We start from the raw sequence: 24,727 nt of genomic DNA, 5'->3' as shown, positions 1-24,727 counted from the left end.
CTCAGAAAATTTGGGAACTTTAATTTAAAAATCAAATTTCACCTTTTTTGAACATTAGCATTTTATCTTTGCAGTATATGCTGCTGGTCATTTTAAATTAATGGGATCTAGTGAAAATGGGCTTCTTTTCTAAAACCCCCATAGAGACCTGATGAATTGATAAATGTTGACATGGTAGACACTAACTTTATCTCTCTGTAATGATATTATCTGCTTCAGTTTTACTGATAAATTTGTTGTATATCTATTTTAAAATCACTGGAGGAGATTGCTCATTAAAGGGGGCATGTAAGTACTTAGAACAGGTTCTTATATACACAGTCTTCTGCAATTGGGATGCCAGTTGTTTTTGGTGATTGTGTTTCGCATGGTTACTTTGGAAATGCCCTTAGGTATCAGTAAGAGCTACACACCGTAGATCTCAGTTACAGGTAGAAAATCTGACAGCAGAGGCAGCAGCCTGCAATGAGGAATAAAAGCTGAGTACAAGATCATGTTCTTTTCACAGCTGGTCCTTGGAATGTCAATAAACATTACGGCGATAGATTTAAAACTTAAAATAGTTATAGCATATCATGTGTGCATTGCAATATTTAGTTCATTTTATATTATTTTCTCTCTTTGGCTTATGATTTTCCCTCAGATCTCGAAAATGCCTAAACTCACTATAAATCTATATATAGATTTATATAAATATAAATCTATATTTGTCTTTTTAATATTGTATATGAAACATTTAGGGGCACCTGGGTGGCTCAGTGGGTTAAAGCCTCTGCCTTCAGCTCGGGCCATGATCCCAGGGTTCTGGGATTTAGCCCCGCATCAGACTCTCTGCTCCGTGGAGAGCCTGTTTCCTCCTCTCTCTCTGCCTGTTTCCCTGCCTACTTGTGATCTCTGTCTGTCAAATAAATAAATAAAATCTTAAAAAAAAAAAAGAAACATTTATAATTGAATACTTCTTTTGGAAGATATGCTTGAATGAAAAAGACACCAAAATGGTCATATAAAAGCAAACTGTGGTATTGGTATAGGAGCTTCTGCAGATGATTAAAATAATCTATTTTGGTTAGAAATAGAACTTTACCATTAAGTAGGTTTTCTTACTATGTTGCTGGCACATCAATAATCCAGCCTAATATTTATGATATATAATATCATTAACTATATATATGTGTGTGTGTGTATATATATATATATATATATATATATATATATATATATATATTTTAAGTTGAAAATATTGCTATAGGCAGAAGTGTGTCTTTTTAGAAATTTATATGTTGAAGTCCTAATCTTGGTTCCTCAGAATATGACTGTATTTGGAGATGGATCTTCAAAGAAGTAATTAAGTTAAAATGAGGTCATTAGGGTGGGCACTAATTAAATGTGACTGGTGACCTTATAAAAGAGAACATTTGGACACAAAACACCTACAGAGTGAAGACAATGTGAAGACAAATGGAGAAGATCGCTATAAGTTGAGGAGAAAGGCCTTCGGCAGATCCTTCCCTCATGGCCCTAAGGATAAAACAACCCCACTGATACCTTGATCTTGGGTTTCTAGTCTCTGACACTGTGAGGAAATAAATTTTTATTGCATTAGCTACTTGGATAGTGCCACTTTGTTACAGCAGCCCTAGCCAGCTAATACAAGTATCAAATACAGTGACAGATACTGCATAGATCTTTGCAAAATATGTATGAAAAGGATATTGGGATTATAAATCAAAACACTAGTCTGAATTGTGGGTTTAGTTCCCTCCTCTGGAAAAATTAATTAAAATAATTGAAAATGCAAAATATAAAAATATCCTCTATCCAGTCTACAAAATAGAAAAGGTCACCATAGGTGTTCTAGCAATATTAAGAAAATTCTCTGATGCATAATTCAGGAGAGATCAATCTACTGGAAAGGCCAACCAACCCACAATTCCTGACTAATGGAAATGTCTGGCTGGATGAGAACTGAAATGAATGTTCGAAGAATGAAACTAAAATTTAAGCAGAAATCACTGGGGTTCAGTGTGAATGCAAGCCATGAGTCAGTGGTGAAGCTGGGATATGGAAATACATTTCGTTTAAGTTGTACTTTATTTTAACATTTAATGAAAATAATTTAAAATATCTTAATATTTGCCTCTTTGTTCGATAATATTCTACAATTTTTAGTAAATGTAGAGAGTTGAACAGTCATCATGAAATCAAAATTTAGAACAGTTCCATTACCCCTAAAGGATGGCTCACAGTATATTAAGTTTGATCTCACAGACAACTTTGGAAAGTGGAAGGGGTCTCTGAATGCAGAGTTGAGCTTGGTATTTGTTCTCATAGATTGCTAGGTCCTCCCACCTATTTTGTAGCTTCCACTTAATTAGAAACACTGCCAGTATCCACTTTTAATAAGAGATAATATTGAATCTTTTTAAATTTAGTTTTTTCTTTCCTGTCCATGATTTTTGTTTTGTGTAGGGGAGCTGGTGTGGTTGTCAGTTGTATGTCCTTGCCTTCATATATGACACACATGCTACAGTTCAATCATAATACCCCATCTGCTGGATGCAGTCATTGTCCAAGAATGGGCCTTCACCAAAATAAAGCCTTATGTGAATCCTTTAGAGGGGTATGCCTATCCACCATCTTTGGTACCTAAGAAAAAGCCTCCTTAAGAATAAAGTCAACAGGGCACCTGGGTGGCTCAGTGGGTTAAGGCCTCTGCCTTCAGCTCGAGTCATGATTCTAGGGTCCTGGGATTGAGCCCCGCATCAGACTCTCTGCTCCGTGGAGAGCCTGTTTGCTCCTCTCTCTCTGCCTGTTTCCCTGCCTACTTGTGATCTCTGTCTGTCAAATAAATAAATAAAATCTTTAAAAAAAAAAAAAAAGAATAAAGTCAACATACAGGAAGACAAAGCAGACTGCCTGAAAAGATACAGAATTGCTTGCCTAAAACAAGTCAAATTCTTAAAATTTCTAGGAATCGTATATGATTTAGGAAAGAAAACCATTTTTCTTTTTTAATTTCCTAAAGAGAATATGGGGACTGATTGTCCTAGGTAAGATGAAGTTCCTTGATGATTGTATTATCTTATTTTTATTATGGTCTTTATAATATAACCCACAAAATAGTGATATTTCTTTTTGATAGATGGGATTAATTTTGTAGCTCATTTAGTTAAAATTATTAATTTGCTTGTGCCACATGTACAAGAAACAAGAAAAAGCTAACTTGTTGGCACTTCTACCTTTGATTTTTACTCTTGAGATCCACGTGTCACTCAACATGATTTCCATTCTTGGGTGTATGGTACTCAGTAAACATTATTGATTTCTGAATAACATAACATCCTCTAGTTTTGAAGAAGAAAGAAGTATATGAAAAAGGAGAAGGATGGAGGTGAAGTGAGGCTTTATGCAAAGTAGAAGGTTAAAAACAGACTTTCAGGGGCACCTGCGTGGCTCAGTTGGTTGAGCATCTGATTCTTGGCTCAAGTTTTGGCTCAGGTTGTGGACTCAGGGTCGTGGGATAGATCCCCACACCCTGCACTGACTCCATGCTTGGCAGGGGGTCTGCTAGGGAGATTCTCTCTTCTCTCCCTTCCTACTGCCACCCCCCACCCCTTACTGTGCTCTTTGTCTTAACAAACTAACTAACTAAATAGACTTTTTTTTTCCTGTTGGGTGTGGGAACACTCTCTCTATATATAACATTTTAAGTTCACTGTACACTGTGATACATCCCTCACTGTAAGTCCTCCCAAAATGTAATAATAAATTACTGTGCTATAGTATATTGACTTATGTGAAGTACTCAGATTTTATAGAATACTTTTTAAGTCAAGGTTTACATGAGCTGACACAGAGGCAGTTCATGACATCAAGAGCAATAACTGGTGTAGATGTTACAGCAAAACCACAAAGAGAAAACAGCATTTAAAAAAAGTTAACTAAACATAATTTTTTTAATTGCAAAACATTTAAAATGAAGTTACAAGAGAAATTAAGATAGAGGTAGTAAATAGGACAGACAGATGACTAATATATTTACTCTATAAATATATTCTCCTTGTAAATATATATAAGATATCTTGAGATATTCTTCTTTGTGGTTTTTATCTTTTGTACTTTTTTAAGTTTTAATTTTCAATAAGAATCAAAGTCATGGGGCTCAGTCGTTTAAGTGTCTGTCTTCTGCTGAGGTCATGATCCTGGAGTCCTGGGATCAAGTTCTGCATTGGGTCCCTGATCAACAGGTAGTCTGGTTCTCCCTCTGCTCCTCGCCCCTGCTTGTGTTCTCTCTCACTCTCTCTCCCATTCTCTTTCAAATAAATAAATAAAATCTTTTTTTAATATACTTTTTATTTTTTTATTAACATATAAGGTATTATTAGCCCCAGGGGTACAGGTCTGAATTGCCAGATTTACACACTTCACAGCACTCACCATAGTACATACCCTCCCCAATGTCCATAACCCCACCACTCTCTCCCAACCCCCCTCTCCCCACCCTACCACCAGTTTGTTTTGTGACATTAAGAGTCTCGTATGGTTTGTCTCCCTCCCGATCCCATCTTGTTTCATTTATTCTTTTTCTACCCCCAACCCCCCCGTTGCCTCTCAACTTCCTCATATCAGGGAGATCATATGATAATTGTCTTTCTCTGATTGACTTATTTCGCTAAGCATAATACCCTCTAGTTCCAACCATTTGTTGTCACAAATGGCAAGATTTCATTTCTTTTGATGGCTGCATAGTATTCCATCATATATATATATATATATATATATATACCACCGCTTCTTTACCCATTCATCCGTTGATGGACATCTAGGTTCTTTCAATAGCTTGGCTATTGTGGACAAGGCTGCTATAAACATTCGAGTGCACGTGCCCCTTCGGATCACTGCATTTGTATCTTTAGGGTAAATACCCAGTAGTGCAATTGCTGGGTCATAGGGTAGCTCTATTTTCAACTTTTTGAGGAACCTCCATGCTGTTTTCCAGCTTGCATTCCCACCAACACTGTAGGAGAGTTCCCCTTTCTCAGCATCCTTGCCAGCATCTGTCATTTCCTGACTTGTTAATTTTAGCCATTCTGACTGGTGTGAGGTGGTATCTCATTGTGGTTTTGATTTGTATTTCCCTGATGCCGAGTGATGTGGAGCACTTTTTCATGGTTCTGTTGGCCATCCGGATGTCTTATTTGTAGACATGTCTGTTCATGTCCTCTGCCCATTTGTTGATTGGATTATTTGTTCTTTGGTTGTTGATTTTTATAAGTTCTTTACAGATTTTAGATACTAGCCCTTTATCTGATATGTCATTTACAAATATCTTCTCCCATTCTGTCAGGTGTCTTTTGGTTTGGTTACCTTTTTCCTTTGCTGTGCAAAAGCTTTTGATCTTGATGAAGTCCCAATAGTTGATTTTTACCCCTTGCTTCCCTTGCCTTTGGCAATGTTCCTAGGAAGAAGTTGCTGTGTCTGTGGTCGAAGAGGTTACTGCCTGTGTTCTCCTCCAGGATTTTGATGGATTCCTGTCTCACATTGAGGTCTTACATCCATTTGGAGTCTATATTCATGTGTGGTCATGAAATGGTCCGGTTTCATTCTTCTTCATGTGGTTATCCAATTTTCTCAACACCATTTGTTGAAGAGACTTTCTTTTTTCCATTTAACATTCTTTTCTGCTTTGTTGAAGATTAGTTGACCATAGAATTCAGTGTCTATTTCTGGGCTCTCCATTCTGTTTCATTGATTTATGTGTCTGTTTTTGTGCCAGTACAATACTGCCTTGATGTTGACAGCTTTGTAATAGAGCTTGAAGTCTGGAATTGTGATGTGATGCCACCAACTTTGGCTTTTTTTTTTTTTCCCCAGTATTCCTCTGGCTATTCGAGGTTTTTTCTGGTTCCATATAAATTTTAGGATTATTTTTTCCATTTCTTTGAAAAAAAATTGATGGGATTTTGATAGGGATTGCATTAAACATGTAGTTTCCTTTAGGTAGCATAGACATTTTCACAATATTTGTTCCTCCAGGAGCATGGAACATTTTTTTGTTTCTTTCTGTCTTCCTTAATTTTTTTCATGAGTACTTTATAGTTTTCTGAGTATAGATTCTTTGCCTATTTGGCTAGGTTTATTCGTAGGTATCTTATGGTTTGGGGTGCATTTGTAAATGGGATTGACTCCTTAATATCTCTTCCTTTTGTCTTGTTGGTGTAAAGAAATGTAACTGATTTCTGTGCATTGATTTTATATCCTGGTACTTTCTGAATTCCTGTACAAGTTCTAGCAGATTTGGAGTGGAGTCTTTTGGGTTTTCCACATATAGTATCATATCATCTGCAAAGAGTGATAGTTTGACTCCTTCTTTGTCAATTTGGATGCATTTAATTTCTTTTTGTAGTCTGATTGCTGAGGCTAGGGCTCCTAGTACTATGTTGAATAGCAGTGGTGATAATGGACATCCCTGCCATGTTCCTGACCTTAGAAGAAAAACTTTCAGTTTTTCTCCATTGAGAATGATATTTGTGGTGGATTTTTCATAGATGGCTTTAATGATATTGAGATATGTACCCCCTATCCCTATACTTTGAAGAGTTTTAATCAGGAAAGCATGCTGTACTGTGTCAAATGCTTTTTCAGCATCTATTGAGAGTATCATATGGTTCTTGTTCTTTCTTTTATTAATGTATTGTATCCCATTGATTGATCTGTGGATGTTGAACCAACCTTGCAGCCCTGGAATAAATCCCACTTGGTCATGGTGAATAATCCTTTTAATGTACTGTTGGATCCTATTGGCTAGTATTTTGGTGAGAATTTTTACATCTCTTTCATCAAGAATATTGGTCTGTAATTCTCTTTTTTGATGAGATACTTGTCTGGTTTTGGGATCAAGGTAATGCTACCTCATAAAATGAGTCTGGAAGTGTTCCTTCCATTTCTATTTTTTGGAACAGTTTCTGGAGAATAGGAATTAATTCTTTAAATGTTTGGTAGAATTCCTCTGGGAAGCCATCTGGCCTTGGGCTCTTGTTTGGAGATTTTTGATTATTGCTTCAATCTCCTTACTGGTTATGGGTCTGTTCAGGTTTTCTATTTCTTCCTGATTCAGATGTGGTAGTTTAAAGGTCTCTAGGAATGTATCCATTTCTTTCAGATTGCAAAATTTGCTGACGTATAGTTGCTCATATTATGTTCTTATAATTGTTTGTATTTCTTTGGTTTTGGTTGTGATATCTTTTCTTTCATTTGTGATTTTATTTATTGTTGTTCTTTCTCCAGCCCCTTTAGGTATAGGGTTGGGTTGTGTGTTTGAGACTTTTTTTGTTTCTTGAGAAAGGCTTGTATCACTATATATTTTCCTCTCAGAACTGCTTTGTCCCACAGATTTTGAACCATTGTGTTTTCATTATCATTTGTTTTCATGATTTTTTTCAATTCTTTAATTTCCTGGTTGACCCATTAATTCTTTAGAAGGATGCTCTTTAGTCTACATGTATTTGTGTTCTTTCCAAATTTCCTCTTGTTATTGATTTCTAGCTTCAGATCTTTGTGGTCTGAAACTATGCAGGGAATGATCCTATTTGAGACCTGATTTATGAGCCAGGATGTGATCTATTCTGGAGAATGTTTCATGTGCACTAGAGAAGAATGTGTATTCTGTTGCTTTGGGATGTACTGTTCTGAATATATCTGTGATGTCCATCTGGTCCAGTGTGTCATTTAAGGCCTTTATTTCCTTGTTGATCTCTTGCTTGGATGATATATCCATTTCAGCAAGGGGACTCTTAAAGTCCCCTACTGTTTTTGTATTATTTTCAATGCGTTTCTTTGATTTTGTTATTACTTGGTTTATATAGTTGGCTGCTCCCATGTTAGGGCCATAGATATTTAAAATTGTTGGACAGATCTTCCTGTTGGACAGACCCTTTGAGTGTGATATAGTGTCCTTTACCATCTCTTACTATAGTCTTTGCTTAAAATCTAATTGATCTGACATAAGGATTGCCACCCCAGCTTTCTTTTTCTGTCCATTAGCATGGTAAATGGTTTTCTACCCCCTCACTTTAAATCTGGAGTTTCTTTGGGTCTAAAATGAGTTTCTTGTAGACAGCATATTTATAGGTTTTTTTTTTTTTTAATCCATTCTGATACCCTGTGTCTTTTGATTGGGACATTTAGCTCATTTACATTCAGAGTAACCCTTGAAAGATATGAATTTAGTACCATTGTATTGCCTGTAAGGTGACTGTTACTGTGTATTTTCTCTGTTGCTTTCTGGTCTACTACTTTTTGGCTCTCTCTTTGCTTAGAGGACCCCTTTCAATATTTCCTGTAAAACTGGTTTGGTGTTTACAAATTCTTTTAGTTTTTGTTTGTCCTGGAAGCTTTTTAATCTCTCCTTCTATTTTCAGTGATAGACTAGCTGGATATAGTATTCTTGGCTGCATGTTTTTCTCGTTTAGTGCTCTGAATATATCATGCCACTTCTTTCTGGCCTGCCAGGTCTCTGTGGATAAGTCCGCTGCCAATCTAATATTTGACCATTGTATGTTACAGACTCTTGTCCTGGGTTGCTTTCAGGGTTTTCTCTTTGTCACCAAGACTTATAAATTTTACTATTAAATGATGGAGTGTGGACCTATTCTTATTGATTTTGAGGTGGGTTCTCTGTGCCTCCTGGATTTTAATGCTTGTTCCCTTTGCCATATTAGGGAAATTCTCTACAATAATTCTCTCCAATATACCTTCTGCTCCCCTGTCTCTTTCTTCTTCTTCTGGAATCCCAATTATTCTAATGTTGTTTCATCTTATGGTATCACTTATCTCTCTAATTCTCCCCTTGTGGTCCAGTAGTTGTTTGTCTTTCTTTTGCTCAACTTCTTTATTCTCTGTCATTTGGTCTTCTATGTCACTAATTCTCTCTTGTGCCTCATTTATCCTAGCAATAAGAGCCTCCATTTTTTATTGCACCTCATTAATAGAATTTTTTATTTCAACTTGGTTAGATTTTAGTTGTTTTATTTCTCCAGAAAGGGCTTTTATTTCTCCAGACATGTTTTCCCTGATACCTTCCAGGTCTTTTTCAAGCCCAGCTAGCTCCTTGAGAATCGTCATTCTGAACTCTAGATCTGACATATTACCAATGTCTGTATTGATTAGGTCCCTAGCCTTCGGTACTGCCTCTTGTTCTTTTTCTGTGGTGAATTTTTCCGCCTTGTCATTTTGTCCAGCTAAGAGTATATGAAGGAGCCAGTAAAATACTAAAAGGGTGGCAACAACCCCAGGAAAATATGCTTTAACCAAATCAGAAGAGATCCCAAATCGTGAGGGGGAAGAAATGGAGTAAAAAGAAGTTCAGGGAAAAAAATTAAAAAGAGAAAGAAAAAAATATAAAAAAGAAAATACATATATATATATATTAGAGTGGTGAATAGACCAGAGTTGCCCACTTAAATTTGGGAGTATTTTGGTCTTTTAGAAGAAACTACATCCCAGATTTTAAAGAATGAATAGATAGATAGATAGATAGATAGGTCTATTTATCTATCTATCTATATATACAAAATAAGGGTAAACATGATGAAAGGATGGAATAAGACTCTAAAGTTGAAATTTTTTTAAAAAACTTTTCTAAAAACCTAGTTGTTAAGGTAAGTTGATTGGGAGAATAAAGAAAAAGAAAATGGAGAGAATTTGCTCAGGCTGGAGACTAGAATAAAACCCTTTGCTAGATTTAGGGTATAGTTTGGTCTATTAGACAAGTTGTATCCCACATTTTTTTAGAGGAAAAAACCCTATGTGTATACAAAAAATAAAGTTAGATACAATGAAGGATAAAATATTACTATAATAATGAAGGTTCAATGAAGTTTTTTTTTTTTTTTTTATGAAAGGTATTATTAAGATAAACTAGTTAAAAAAACATTACATCAGGAAAGAGTGGGGCACTTGGGTGGCTCAGTGAGTTAAGCCTCTGCCTTCAGCTCGGGTCATGATCTCAGGGTCCTGGGATCGAACCCCACATCGGGCTCCCTGCTCAGTGGGGAGACTGCTTCCCCCTCTCTCTTTGCATGCCTTTCTGCCTACTTGTGATCTTTCTGTCTGTCAAATAAATAAATGAAATCTTTAAAAAAATAAAAATAGGAAGAGTAAAAGTTAAAAAATGTTTTCAGCATCAGAAAAAAAATAAAGGAAAAAAAATAATGAACTTTGCAAGACTGAAAAATCATAGGGAGAAAGCCATGAATTCCGTGCTTTGCTTTCTCCTCCTTTGGAATTCTGCTGTTTTCCTTGCTAAGTGAGCTTGGTCTTGGCTGGATTTCTTGCTAATCTTCTGGGGGAGGGGCCTCTTGTAGTGATTCTCAAGTGTCTTTGCCCAAGGCAGAATTGCACTGCCCTTACCAGGCGCCAGGCTAAGTTATCCACTGGGGTTCACTTTCCACAGATTTTCTTTCCTGAATGCTTTCCATAGAGTTCTGGATGATGGGAATGAAAATGGTGGCCTCCCAATCTCTTGGCCAAAGGAGCCTAGAATTTGGGGCCCCGCTCCTCAGTGCACCCTTGGAGAAAAGCGCTCAGTCATTCCCGTCTCCCTGGTCTCTGGCCATGCTCTGAGCTCACCCAACCTGTGACCAAGCATCTGTGCCTCAGACACTCAGCCCCGCCTGGAGTCTCCAAACCGAGCAGATCCCTGCACTCTTCCATGGGGTTCTCCCCAGATCTTGTGGGTCCCTGCTCACAGAGCAGTGGCCTGACTGTGCCACAAATCACAGTTTAAGGTAACCCTGAGTTGAGAGCTCACTCCTTGGCTCTGTCTCTGTAGCCAGCTTCCCTGCTCTAACACCTGTGAGCTCTGCAGCACTAAGATATTCCCAATCCTTCTGTGACCCTGCAGGACCTGAGACCACGCTGTCCCTGTGTGGGCTTCACCCCAGCTTAACCTCTGGAGCGATGTCCCTCAGTGGAGCAGACTTTTAAACATTCTGATTTTGTGCTGTGTTGCTCCACTCCTTGCTTTCAGCCAGCCCTTCTCCCCACGGTCTATCTTCCTGTTGCTTTGGATTCACTTCTCCGCAGGTCCTACTTTTCAGGAAATTGTCAATTTTCTTTTTCTAGAATTTCTTCTTTTTTTCTCTTCTATCTCCTGTTGAATTTGTAGGTGTTCGGAATGGTTTGATAAACCATCTAGCTGATCTCCTGGTACCTGATGTCATCTCAGTCTGCTACTCCTTCGCCATCTTGACTCCTCACCCCTAAATAATATCTCAAAAAAAAAAAAAAGAATCAAAGTTATTCAGATTACCTAAGTGTAACTAGAGTAACTTATAGCAGAAATTCAAAGGGGGAAAATCTGTCTGCTTGGTATTTGACAAATAATTTTCTTGTATTTGGTCCAAAAGTAAATTTTTCGTGTTCTTAAGGGCAAAAGTACTTTTTAAATTCTAAGTTTTTTGATATGCAAGTACTGGGTTTTCTTGAGTCAGGCTAGGATTGGAGTGGGAGAAGATTCTTGAAAATTTAATAATAAGGTTTTGTAAGAGGTAGTAGGTAGAATGAGTACAGTGACTATGGATTGGAAGGAGAATGTGAGAATGACCGAGACGACTTGTTTTTTGAGAACAACTAAATGATAGTGGGATGGAGATGGAAGAAAATGAGAATAATGCTTTTTGAACATATACAGTTAGATCACAGTAACGAATAGCTTATGGACAAAATAAAATCATATACCACATGGATGTAGGGATTAAATGAGATATTTATGCATAGAGTAGTGCCTGCTCCTCAGTGCTCCAATATATATTAGCAAACATAATATTATATAGTAGCTTATATATGTATGTTCACTACACACAATGTGTTTTAAAGTATTGAAAAGCATTTGTGTAAAGCTGGTAAAGCTGTTCTCAACTACTGCTAGAGACTTTGATGTTTTGTGTTACATACCTTTGTGGTGATTAATTAACAAACTATGAGTTTTTAATCAGAAAGGGTTGTAAATAAAACACCCACACAATCAAAACACATCCAGTCGGAAACTGTGCAACCAGTCTGAGCAGAAAATTCAAAAACAAAGGTCACACCTGAAGATTACATCTTTGCAGGTAGAAAAGCCTGTTAAAATAATCCAAGATAACTCAGAACAGTGACTGGCCTGTGGCAGGTGCTCAGTAGTGAATTGTAAATGAATAATGAATGAAACACAAACCCACAACTTAGTACAGTTTTGTGTATAAGACTGTCAATAATTCCAGTGGTATTATGCGTTCATTTTCATTTGGAAGCTAAATTGCAATATGTACTATGCATTTTAATACATTCATATACTTCTTCCAGTAATTTTATTTCTGCTAATCTCTATGGAAGATATAATATTAAAGAAAAATTATACCATTTCATAAACTTTCATTTTATTTAGTATGATTTTTGCTATAAAATTCGACAAATTAAACTATTACAAAGAATTAAATAGGAATTTGTAAAAATTGCAGTATAAACAAAAAGTCCTCAGTAATATTCCAATTGTATTTTTCTTATTGCATTTAACTGCTTAAATGCAATAAGATGAATTTAAAGAAAAAGCTGTAATTACTTAGTTTATCATTTTTCATGAGCACAGATATTACCAAAATAAACTGAAGAAGGACACAGTCCTTGTTCTGAGGTCCGCAGAAATGGAAATCCCAGATTGGGTCAGCTTGCCCAGAGGAAAATGGAAGTCTTAGCAATGCACTGATATTTCAGAATAGCTCTATCGTTGGCCTTACATACCTAAGTAGACAGTAGCCTGTGTTGCATGGTCTGGGGATGATGTTTAGTAAAACTAAATCAAAGAAAGAATTGTCAAGCAAAGAAGAATATTTGGGTTTTAAGTGAGGCATACTTAAGTATATTGAGAAAAATTAGAGAATTGGAATTTTGAACATATTGTTTTTTTCCTCTTTCTCGTAGGTTGCTTTGTTTTTTGTTCTTTGTAAAACACTTCTCTGAGGATAAAAGAATATAAAGTTCATAAACAACTTAGCTTTTAAAAATGTCATTTTTCTGTTGTATAAAAATGGCAAAGCTGATCATGGGACACAAGATATTTTTAAAATTAAAGCATTGAGAAAACTGGTTGGCTGTTTGGCAAAACAAATTGAAATTTACATGTGAAAAGGTATCATTAAGTACATTCCAGTCTCTATACATTTATGACATATATGTTTATGCGTGGTGCATTGTATATGTATCATTATATATTACATATATACTGAAAGATGCTAATAATCAAATTACTAACAAATAAATAATAACCATCCATGATTAAGAGCTGTTAATAATTAATTTCCTTCCTTTTTCTGAGTCTCTAAGTGTGTTATTGAATTTGAAATTTCATGATTTTGGCAATATGCAAGGAATACATCCATGATTTTTTTAAAAAATCAGAAAAAAATCAGCAGTTAAAAAAGTGTTCTGAATGTTTAGTCATTGTAAACTCTATTATTTCCTTTGAATAATTTTGATTTGTTATTCCTAGAAATATATAATTGCTTATCAGAGTCAAAATCACCTCATTTGTTGTCTTCAGTATGTTTGTGAACACTCTGTAGTTTTTTGTTTGTTTGTTTGTTTTAAAGATTTTATTTATTTATTTAACAGAGAGAGAGATCACAAGTAGGCAGAGCAGGAGGCAGAGATAGAGGAGGAAGAAGGCTTCCTGCTGAGCAGAGAGCCAATGCGGGCCTCCATCCCAGGACCCTAAGATCATGAACTGAGCCAAAGACAAAGGCTTAACCCACTCAGCCACCCACACACCCCTGTGTCCCAAATTTTTAAATTCCATGGTAAATAGACATTGCATTTCTCTTGCTCACCAGGATAAGAAACTGTATGTATGGTAGTAGTTACCTAGCACCTTTCTCCTGGGCGATTGTCAGAAATGAATGTTCTAAAGAACTATTCCTGTGCTTACCTTATCTTAAAGCCTCAGCAAATGCTAGCACTCGGTGTGGCCTATGGGATTAACTGAGCTAACCTATGTAAAACACCATGCACATTGCACAGCACAGGATGAGCAAAGGAGTAGTTTTATTATCATTATTATTAATAAGGATTTAAAAATTACAACTATAATAATGTGATGCTAGGCTGTGTTTTAATCTCCTTTTACTAAAAGGGCAGAAAACATGTAACATTTTTCAGACTCATCTTAAGAATGGCAGACATACTTTTTACTCTTTAGAGGGAAATGGTGTAATTATGACCCTCCTAATCTTATACATATGATGTCAGAAAAGAGTTTAAGCCCTTCTAGCTAGTGTCAGTTGTGGCCAAGATTAGTCTTGGAATTGTCACAGTCACACCTATTTGAATATGTAAACAGAGAGAGTCTTCATATTGAATAAAACCTGGAATTTTAGACCTGGAACAATAAGGGCTTCCTGTTCTAAGCCCAAGTTTTACAGTCTGAGGGAAAATTTGCCAGACTCAAACAGAACATTTGTGAGATAAGAGGGAGTTTGGTATTTTCATTAATAATGGAAAAACTTGTAAATTTTAGCCCCCAATTTCCAGAACTATGGTTAACCTTAGAAAAATTTTAGAGCTGAGATAGAGCAACTGGAAGAAGGGTCCTTGTCAAAAATAATCTGACTTGCAGTAGAGAATTCTATGAGAGCATATAAAAAAGTAAAAATTGCCACTGCACTAATCTGGTGAAAACTTTATGGTCTATTTAATTTAAATGCATAGTATAATTCGATATTCACGGAAGTGACCCATATTAAATTCTGCCGTACTTCTCTCTGTAGGATCTGCTACACATATATTTTTCATTCTATAGAAGTCACTGAATTTACAATTTACCAAAACATTTAAAATTAATGAGTTGTAATTATTATGCCACTCACTATGATGCTCAAAAAAATGGAGTTACACTTGTGCAGATAAATAACTTTATTATTTTTCCACTTTCAGTGATGAGAGACTATTAAGGAGCTAGCATATATTTATTGCTAACTTTGTGCCAGACAGATTCAGCATATTTGGACCTTGTATTATTTAGTCACCTACAGTCTTCCAAGTTTGGTATTAGGTGTTTATCTATAAACATTACAAATCAATGTGAGAAAAAATGTTCACAAGGCAAATGATTACACATTGAGGTTTTGTTTTTGTTTTTGTTTTTAATTTCTTGACTAGGAATGACTCTTTCAAGATACTCTTGAAATTAATCAAACCAGTCAACATATGGAGAAACCTTGCTAGGTGGGTAAAACTTCCTGTGTATTCGTATTGCCCTTATTGGAGACCAATTTGTAAAAGTTTTTGCACTATGATGAGATCAACTATATTTCTTTGTTGATGTATGTGAAAGTTAATCAAGGATTAGGCAGGAGTGGAAGGGAGATAATTTTTGAATGGGAGTCATTTGAAGACCAGTTTGCCCTATCAAACTGCCTTGGGAAAGTTGTGCATTTTTAGCTATCCTTTTGAAGTATTAACTTGCACCTAGCCTCCCTTCTGTTCATAAATTATGTCAATTGGCAGAATTCAATAAAAGGAACTTTCATTTCCCCTGAATCCTAGAGGTTATGTTAAGAAAAAAATAAAGCTGTTTAACTCGTTTTCAACTTTACAGGTAGAAAGCATTTTCAGATATTACTATCTATTACTGGCTTCTTTCAGTGCAACTTTTATTCAAAAGCAAGCAAGGGCTACTAAATCGCTTTCAGTCAGGTTTAACAAATTTTTGACATTTTAAAAGATATGCTTTGCTAAACTTAAAGACATATTTTAACAGCACACTCTAGAACTACTGAGACTATGAGGTATGTGGAATTGTAATGTAAATTGTACTTGGCAGCCTATTTTTTTAAGAAATAAAAATGTGTTTCTAGGTAAAATATACATGCAACAAAGTCTATTATTTTAAAATGCTCCCATGTAAACTAGATATCTGATCAATATTATGTTCTAGGCAGATTAGCAAAATGTACCCTGTTGATGTGAAAAAATTTGATCTAAAATAAGTTACCTAGTTGTCATTTGCCTCAGATTTAAGAGTAACTTGGCAAAATTGTACCAAATCATAAACTTGTCTCTTTGTCTTCTAAACGTGCAGTTGTCTAGGGAATGAGTCTATGTGTTGAATAGTTAGAAAGTTGATCCAATTAGCATCAGATAGCAACTCTATTTTATAAGCAAGCAGTGTGTCCTAGAATTCACATCCATGAGTCTTTCTAGGAGTGGAAGTTGTTAAGATTGCAGAGACCAAGTCAGACAGTGGATATGGAAATAGAGAACTTTAAGTTAAAAGATACCATGGTGTAAAGAAAACACTGCCAAGAAATTTAAAATGGGTAATGCCTTGGCTCATGGCTTGATGTTTTGAACACTTAAAAAAAAAAAAAAAGACTTTATTTATTTGAGAGAGAGAAAGAGAAAGAGAGAGAGTACAAACAGAGGGAGTGGCAGGCAGTAAGAGCCAGGAAGAAAGAGAAGCAGGCTTCCTGCTGAGCAAGGAGCCTGATGTAGGGCTTGATCCCAGGACCCTGGGATCATGAACTGAGCCGAAGGCAGACCCGTAACTGACAGAGCCACTCAGATGCTCCATTGAAAACTTATTAGGTGTTTTGTTTTATTTTGTTTTTCACTGTGTCTGAGGCAAATGACTTTGTTTCTTGGAAATATTTTGTATGGACCTATGCAAATATAACAAAAACTTTAACATTCATGAAACCAGACTCTTGGAAGGAGAGGGGAAAAAGACTTTCTCAACAATGCTCAAGGTATCTAATCATTTTTTACATTTGTCCCCAAGGTATACTCTTATTTACTCATGTCCTTGATAATATAATATTATCTCTGTTGCCCAGAAATTACTCTAAGCTCCCCATGCTCCCTTTCTTCTCTTCTTTTGTCTTCTTTCCCTCCTTCTTCACTCTCCCTTCCCCTCTTCACCTTCTCTCCCCTCCCCTTACCTCACCCCTCCCGGTTTCTCCTCTTCTCCTTTACCCACAAGTCCTAACATCCATCCCTTCACTACTTCTTCTCTTTAGGACTCCTCTAAATGACCTTCCCCATAAAGTCTTTTACTTGGGGGTATGGGGAGGGATACAATAAATAAGCAGACATAAAAATTTATTTTATTAAGAAACTGTATCTAGGGGTCTTGGTGGACACTTAACCAACTGAGCCACCAAGACCCCTAGAGTTGGCTAAGTGTCCACCTCTTGATTTCAGCTCAGGTCATGATCTCAAGGTTATGAGATGGAGACCTATGTCAGACTCAGCATTTGGGCATGGAGCCTGCTTGGGATTCTCTCCCTCTCTCTGCGCCTCCTCCCACTCTCTTTCTAAAAAAAGAAAAAGAAAGAGAAAAAAGAAACCATATCTAAGAGACTTTCAAAATTGTATCATTTAGTATCTGGTTTGGCTGAACAAAACAGAAAGGCAAATAATAGCAATTTATTCTTTCCTCAAATAAAATAAGTTTGGATGTAGGCAGACCAAAGGCAGTATGGCAGCTTTGAGTTATCAAAACTCCAGGCTTCTCTTCTTGTTTTACTGTCTAGCGTGGGTTTCTAGTTGCATGATTGCCTCATAATTCAATATGGCTATTAGTAATCCAGCCATCTTGTCTGAACCTGAGTCAACTGAAGGAAAGAGGGAAAGGTAAAGGAAAGAGATGTGCCAGAGGACTGTCTTAATTTTCAGAAGTCTCCTATAAGTCCCACTGCAAGGTTTTCTTTCCCCACTAGCTGCAAGTCGCCTGGCCATACTTAGCTGCCAAGATTAGAATGCAAAGATAGAGTCTTTTAACCCGGGGTGGAGGAGAGAGATGAAAGAAGGGTGCATTCAGTTAGGCAATAGCCAATCTTTGCCATAGGCTGTTTAAAAAATGTTTTAGAATCCAGAACATTGATAAAATAATTGAAATGAAAAAGAGCATGTCTAAGTATGTATTATTATGTTTATTTAAATGGATCAGATTTGAGACATCAGTATTAACTCATACTTAATAGAGATACAGATGGTTACATACAGAAATTTTTATCAGTATGTATATATACATGGTTAATATACATACATATATCTTTTTTTTCATCTGTGAGGGGCTAAAAGCAATGATACTCTAGTAACAATGAGCTAGTGCTTTGTGATTTTTAGTTATCTATCTACCTTTGACTATGATGGTCAACAATTATCTAACCTTGTAAATATAGATTACACAAGGTTATTGAGTAATTTTAATTACCATGCAATAAAAATTTATAGTGAAGTCACTGTGGAATCAAAGCAAAGTTGGCTTCAATGATCTTAATGGAAGCATTATCAAGTTATCACAGGCCAATAAAGCCCTCTGTCAGATGTAACTAATAGGTCATCAGTTAGTCTGGGTATCCTCTCTTAGGGACAGAGTGGCAAACACTGATAAATTCTAATTTGTCTGCCTCCCATACTTCTTTTTTCCTCCAGATTCCTCCAGATTTCAACTGTTCTTCTCAGAAAACACAATACTTCTTCAGAAGATAAACATCAATAATAGTAATTTTATTTTTCATTTAGATCAATCATAATCATTTTATGATTCTATCTTGGAAAACATTCAGAAGTAAGTCTCTGTCACTTATCCACAGAGACATTCATTTTATTTATTTTTTATTTTGATTAGGGTATAGTTAACATACAGTGTTGACTTAGTTTCATGTATACAATATAGTGATTTCAGGAGTTTTATACTTTACTCAGTGCTACTCAGGTAAGTGTACTCTTTTTTTTTTTTTTTTTTTTTTTTTTTAGATTTTATTTATTGATTCATGAGAGACAGAGAGAGAGAGAGAGGGAGAGGGAGAGGCAGAGAGAGAAGCAAGCTCCCCGGAGAGCAGGAAGCCCAATATGGGACTTGATTCAAGGACCCCAGGATCATGACTTGAGCCAAAGGCAGACACTTAACCCAGGCTCCTAGGCATGTGTACTCTTAATCTCCATCACCTGTTTCACTCATCTCCCCACCTATTCCCTCTGGTAACCTTTCTCAGATTATAACTAAGAGTCTGTTTTTGGTTTGTCTCTTTTATTCCTTTGTTCATCTTTTCATTTCTTAAATTCCACATATGGGTAAAATCCTGGTATTTGTCTTTCTCTGACTGACACAGAGACTTATTTTAACGTAATCTTTTGGAACAAATGGAGAAAACCATGTGCAACAGAAAAGATAGGACTGATCAGAGCTCAGATATAATAATATAACCTTTTAAAATTGTTATAAAATATTATGACATTAGTAATTATATACTATCTAAAAATATAGGATATTAATTGGATGAATATTATTCAATTGATAAAATATTTGTGTACGTGCTTATATCATGTTTGTCATAATCATGCAGATAATGTACCAGAAGAAACAGTTTTAACAATTATTAACTTTAGGTAGTTGAATTTTTATTTATTTATTTATGTGTTTATTTTTTATTAAATTTTTTATTTTTTATAAACATATATTTTTATCCCCAGGGGTACAGGTCTGTGAATCACCAGGTTTACACACTTCACAGCACTCACCAAAGCACATACCTCCCCAATGTCCATAATCCCACCCCCTTCTCCCAAAACCCCTCCCCCCAGCAACCCTCAGTTTGTTTTGTGAGATTAAGAGTCACTTATGGTTTGTCTCCCTCCCAATCCTCACCTCACACCAGTCAGAATGGCTAAAATCAACAAATCAGGAAATGACAGATGCTGGCGAGGATGCAGAGAAAGGGGAACCCTCCTACACTGTTGGTGGGAATGCAAGCTGGTGCAGCCACTCTGGAAAACAGCATAGAGGTTCCTCAAAATGTTGAAAATAGAACTGCCCTATGACCCAGCAATTGCACTATTGGGTATTTACCCTAAAGATACAAACGTAGTGATCCAAAGGGGCACGTGCACCCGAATGTTTATAGCAGCAATGTCCACAATAGCCATACTATGGAAAGAACCTAGATGTCCATCAACAGATGAATGGGTAAAGAAGATGTGGTATATATACACAATGGAATACTATGCAGCCATCAAAAGAAATGAAATCTTGCCATTTGCAACAACATGGATGGAACTAGAGTGTATCATGCTTAGCAAAATAAGTCAAGCAGAGAAAGACAACTATCATATAATCTCCCTGATATGAGGAAGTGGTGATAAATGAAACAAGGTAGTTGAAATTTTGTGACTTCTGTTACTTCAGTTTTTTATATTAATGTTAATATTTTCTTTTTATTTATGTATTTATATTTATCTACTTATTTGTTATTTTTATTAGGTTCAATTAGCTAACATCAGTTAGTTTTTGATGTAGTGTTCAGTGATTCATTAGTTACATATAACACCTAGTGCTTATCAGATCACGTGCCCTCCTTAATGGCCATCACGCAGTTACTCCATCCCCTACCCTCTTCTCTTCTGCAACCTTCAGTTTGTTTCCTGGAGTCCAAAGCTTCTCATGGTTTGTCTCCCTCTTTAATTTCTTCCCATTCAGTTTTCTCTCCCTTACACTATGGTCCTCTGTGCTATTCCTTATATCCCACATATTAGTGAAACCATATGATAATTGTCTTTATTTAATGAAAAATTCAAGTAATTATCAGGCTTTATTTTGTATTAGGTTTTACATTTGTCATTTTTTAAAAATTAAACTCTAACAATCCACATACTTGTTATGTTTCTTAACCTAAAGATAAACTTTATTCTTATATATGGATTTCCACTGTACGTTAACTAAATTAGGTGAACTTATTCTGTGAGAAATGAATCCATAAATTAAAAAAAGAATTGGCAATTATTTTGATTAGTATTTTGCCCTTTAGACTGTTTAGATTCTTAGAATATTTAGAGTCCTCTAAATATGTGAATTCATACAAATAATTCAACAAGTAAAATATTCTACCATTTACTTTTTTGGTAGGATTTGAATGGTATTGGAATTGATAACCAGACCTTATTTTTTTATATTTGTATTACAAATGATAAAAAGAATAATACTATGTTCTAACACTAATGCAGCAGATGAAGACAAAAGGGTAGCTAATAATACAGCTTCAACATTTTTTTTTTCCTAAAAGCTTTATTCAGACCTCTAGGGGCATCAAAAAAGCATGATGTATACACTCTCATTGGTGAATATTCTCTGTGCCCATATAGTTGCCATTTGCAGAAAATGGCATTGTTTGGAAAATTATCTTGAGTATAAAACTTGTAAATAATAGTTTATTCTGTTGCCAAAGCTTCAAAAGCTGTTGATACAATTAGTGATCACATTCAATTACTTTAGTCCATTATTTATGAAAGCAACCTAATATGCACATACTAATGAGCGTGCGCACGTACACACACACAAACACACACACACACAATTTTACAGATAGTTTTAGTTATAATTACTAAACCAAACAACTCAACAGTTACATAATAAGGTAATTTGCTAATACGTGTTGTAAAGAGAAAGTAAAGAGAAAAAATTGGAAAGCAGTGATGAGCAGTGATGAGATCATTATTCAGAAAAATGGAGCAAAAGAAGTTTTGACAGAAAGAAGCATGATCAGTGCAATTGTGGTTTTCTATATTTTAAGGGTGTATGGATTTTTTAATTTAGGGAGAATCTATTAATAGTCAGCCCTATAATATAAGTTAAAGTGTATGAAATAATGGGGATATGAGAATGTATCTCTTGCATTAGTATATATTTTCTATCAAAATTGCCATTAAGGCTAATTCTGTAATTAGGACAATTAAAATTCCTAGAAGAAATGAAACTAGAACTAGAGTGAAGAAGGTACAATGCTGATTACCAATGGAGAAGATAATAAATATCATTACAATTAAAAATGAAGTAATGGTAGCTACCTAAAGGAGAGAAACTAAGAAAAGTCCACACAGATCTGGTAGGTTTCCAGTTGACTACCAGTTGTGCATCCCCACTCAAGAGGTAGTCAGTTAATCTATTCCTTAAATCCAGTCTGACCATTAATTGATAGAAAGAAACAGAAGTGCCAGTGGGTGAGTTCTCAGCCCAGATTGAAAGTGGCTTTACAGCTTGTACTTGCGTTTCTGGAACACAGCAACCATGTGATCAAGCCCAAGAAAGCCTGTGAGATGCTAAGAAATGATGAAGGGCTGTTGCAGTCTCTCCCTGTTGCGGCCATCACAAACTGCCAAGCAACTCACCACCAACAGGTGAGTGAGCCCAGCTGAGTGAACAGGTGAACTATTCACCTGTGTCCAACCCAAACTGCCATCTTAAAGCATTGGGATTAAATGCTTCTTCTTTTAAGCCACTGAATTTTGACTTCTTTTTGTTGTTGTTGTGCAGTAATGCTAAATGATGAAAAAAAGAAAAAAAAAAGGATATCATAATTAGGATGCTACCATAAGAAAAACCTAAAATACATGGACTTGGCTTTGGGGCTGAGCTATTATTGGCAGATACTAGAAAATCAGCACAAAAACTGTTAGAAAAATAGTGAGTGCTCCATTAGTGGAGCCTAAAAAAGTGGTGAGAAAATTGCTATAGCAGGCAAAAAAAATCTCTTGACCCTGATATTTTTAATTGATATTGGCAAATAATAAACAGTTTGTATTCACTGCATTTGAACACAAATTTTTTAGGTCTACAAAGTGGTGCAGCAGAAGCTCCAAATTCTTGCTTTTCCATAGGAACACTGAAAAATAACATTGAAAAACAAGCAGAAACTGTCAGAACCAACTTTGTCAGAATCACAGAAAGCAGTCACAGATTTACAGCAATGAAGCAGACACCGAATCAGTAAAAAGCAATGTGAAAATGCTGGGAAAGTCTTTTGGTATTTTTATATATCCTTTCCCCACTCTGTCTCCGGCTCACCAACGGTCTTGAAGATAGCATGCCACATTCCTAGTGTGGAACCCTGGAACCTGGTTTTAGAGCGATAAGGGTAGATGGTATTTTCAAATTTGGGGGTTCATCTCTTCTAAGCTTTCTGGGGGATTGATATGAGGTGCTCATCTCTGATGTGCCTCATTCGTCACAAAGAAGAGGTGGGCATAGCACGAAAATATGATAGGTGAACAAAAACTTAGAACTGTCTGAAGCAAAAGAATACATTTGAGACATACATACAGCAGTTTGCCTAAAGCGTGAGAGACAAATCTATCTGGGGAAGTAGTTTTTTGGGGAAATTTGGGTATTTAAAACTGTCAATGTATACTACAGAATTTAGAATGCCATGTGCCTGCCAAGGGAAGGACACATGCTAAGAAAGACCTGAAAAGTATTTATGACCTGGGAAGACCGTGTTTGGAATGCTAAATGTAGCACCCCTGAGAAACAATGGCATTGGGTGAGAAATTAAGTTTTCATTAGTATGGAAGGTTAAATTTATAGAAAAAAATTCTAGTAAAGTGCATTTTATAATTCTGAATTACAAAAATGTAAATGGATATCTTGCATCTAGTAATGGATATCTTTCATACAAAAAATGTGGAATATGTCCAAGATCCAAAAACAAGGAGAAAGAGAAAATTAGAAAAGTGGGAGAGAGCTTAAGGATCTCCTATTTGTCAAGATGGGTCTTGGTAGATCTTTGTAACCTGACTGGCCTGTAAACACTTCATTTAAAAATAAGAATTTTTTAAGAATAAGAATTAAAGGCTGTGAATAAAGTAAATAGTGGAATATTAAATGAAAGACACTACCAAGGAAGACCCCTTGAAGGATGGAGGGAGTCTTAGACCAATCTCAGATGACTGCTGGAGACCTGGGAACCTCATGGAGACTGAACTGATTGGGGACCTCCTGGCTGAACAAATTTACCACATTCAGCTATTGAAAATCAGACAGGAAACAATGAAAAATTAAAAACTGATAATTGGTGGAACACATGGATGATACTTGGATTCTAAAACCTGTATGTCAATGAAGTAAATTAAAAAATAATGAATATCTCATAGTGTCTCTACACCAGTTTCTGTAGAACATGAGTTTCAAATCAGAATTTATAAAACACAAAAGTGAATCCACTTATGAGCAAAATTCAACAGAAAAAACAAACTGAAAAGGAGTTTCACAAAGGCTGCATGTCTCAAAGTTATCAGCTGTAACATAAAAGAAGCATAATTAAAGGAACAAAAAATTATATTTCAAACACTAGCAAACATATTGCTTGAAGTAATTAATATATTTTCTAGAAATTAAAACCTAAAATTTTAAGTAAAAAACTATGTACCCAGTAAATATAGTAAACACAGATAAAGAGAGATTAACTGAACTAAAATTCAAAGTTAAGTAAAAATAAGCAGATTAAAAAGAGATTAAAAAAACATGAAAACTGCTGAAATATTCAAAATGGGGTAAGTTCTAATTGTGGAACCAGAATGGAAGAATGAAGAGGATAATAGGAAGGCAGGGGAAATATAGAAGGTGTTATACATAAAAATGCTATAAGGATTGGTGAACAACACAAATCATCTAAATTAGAAAACACAATACAGGGAAGAGATATGACTGGGGAAGAGATACAGCTAAAAGTCTTGTAGAAAATTGTAGGAAAACAAAGATAAAGAGAACACCAAACCGTCAGAAAAAACCATGTAGATGACTGAAGATAGGGTAATAATTAGATTGGCAAAGGACTTCTCAAAAGAAAATGGACCCAGAAGACTGAAATAATATGTTCAAAAGGGTGGGGAAAAATCAATATAAAACTGCTATACCCAG

Source organism: Mustela lutreola, chromosome 13, assembly GCF_030435805.1.
Source record: "Mustela lutreola isolate mMusLut2 chromosome 13, mMusLut2.pri, whole genome shotgun sequence".
NCBI lineage: Eukaryota > Metazoa > Chordata > Mammalia > Carnivora > Mustelidae > Mustela > Mustela lutreola.
Note: the sequence above shows the minus strand (reverse complement) of the source record.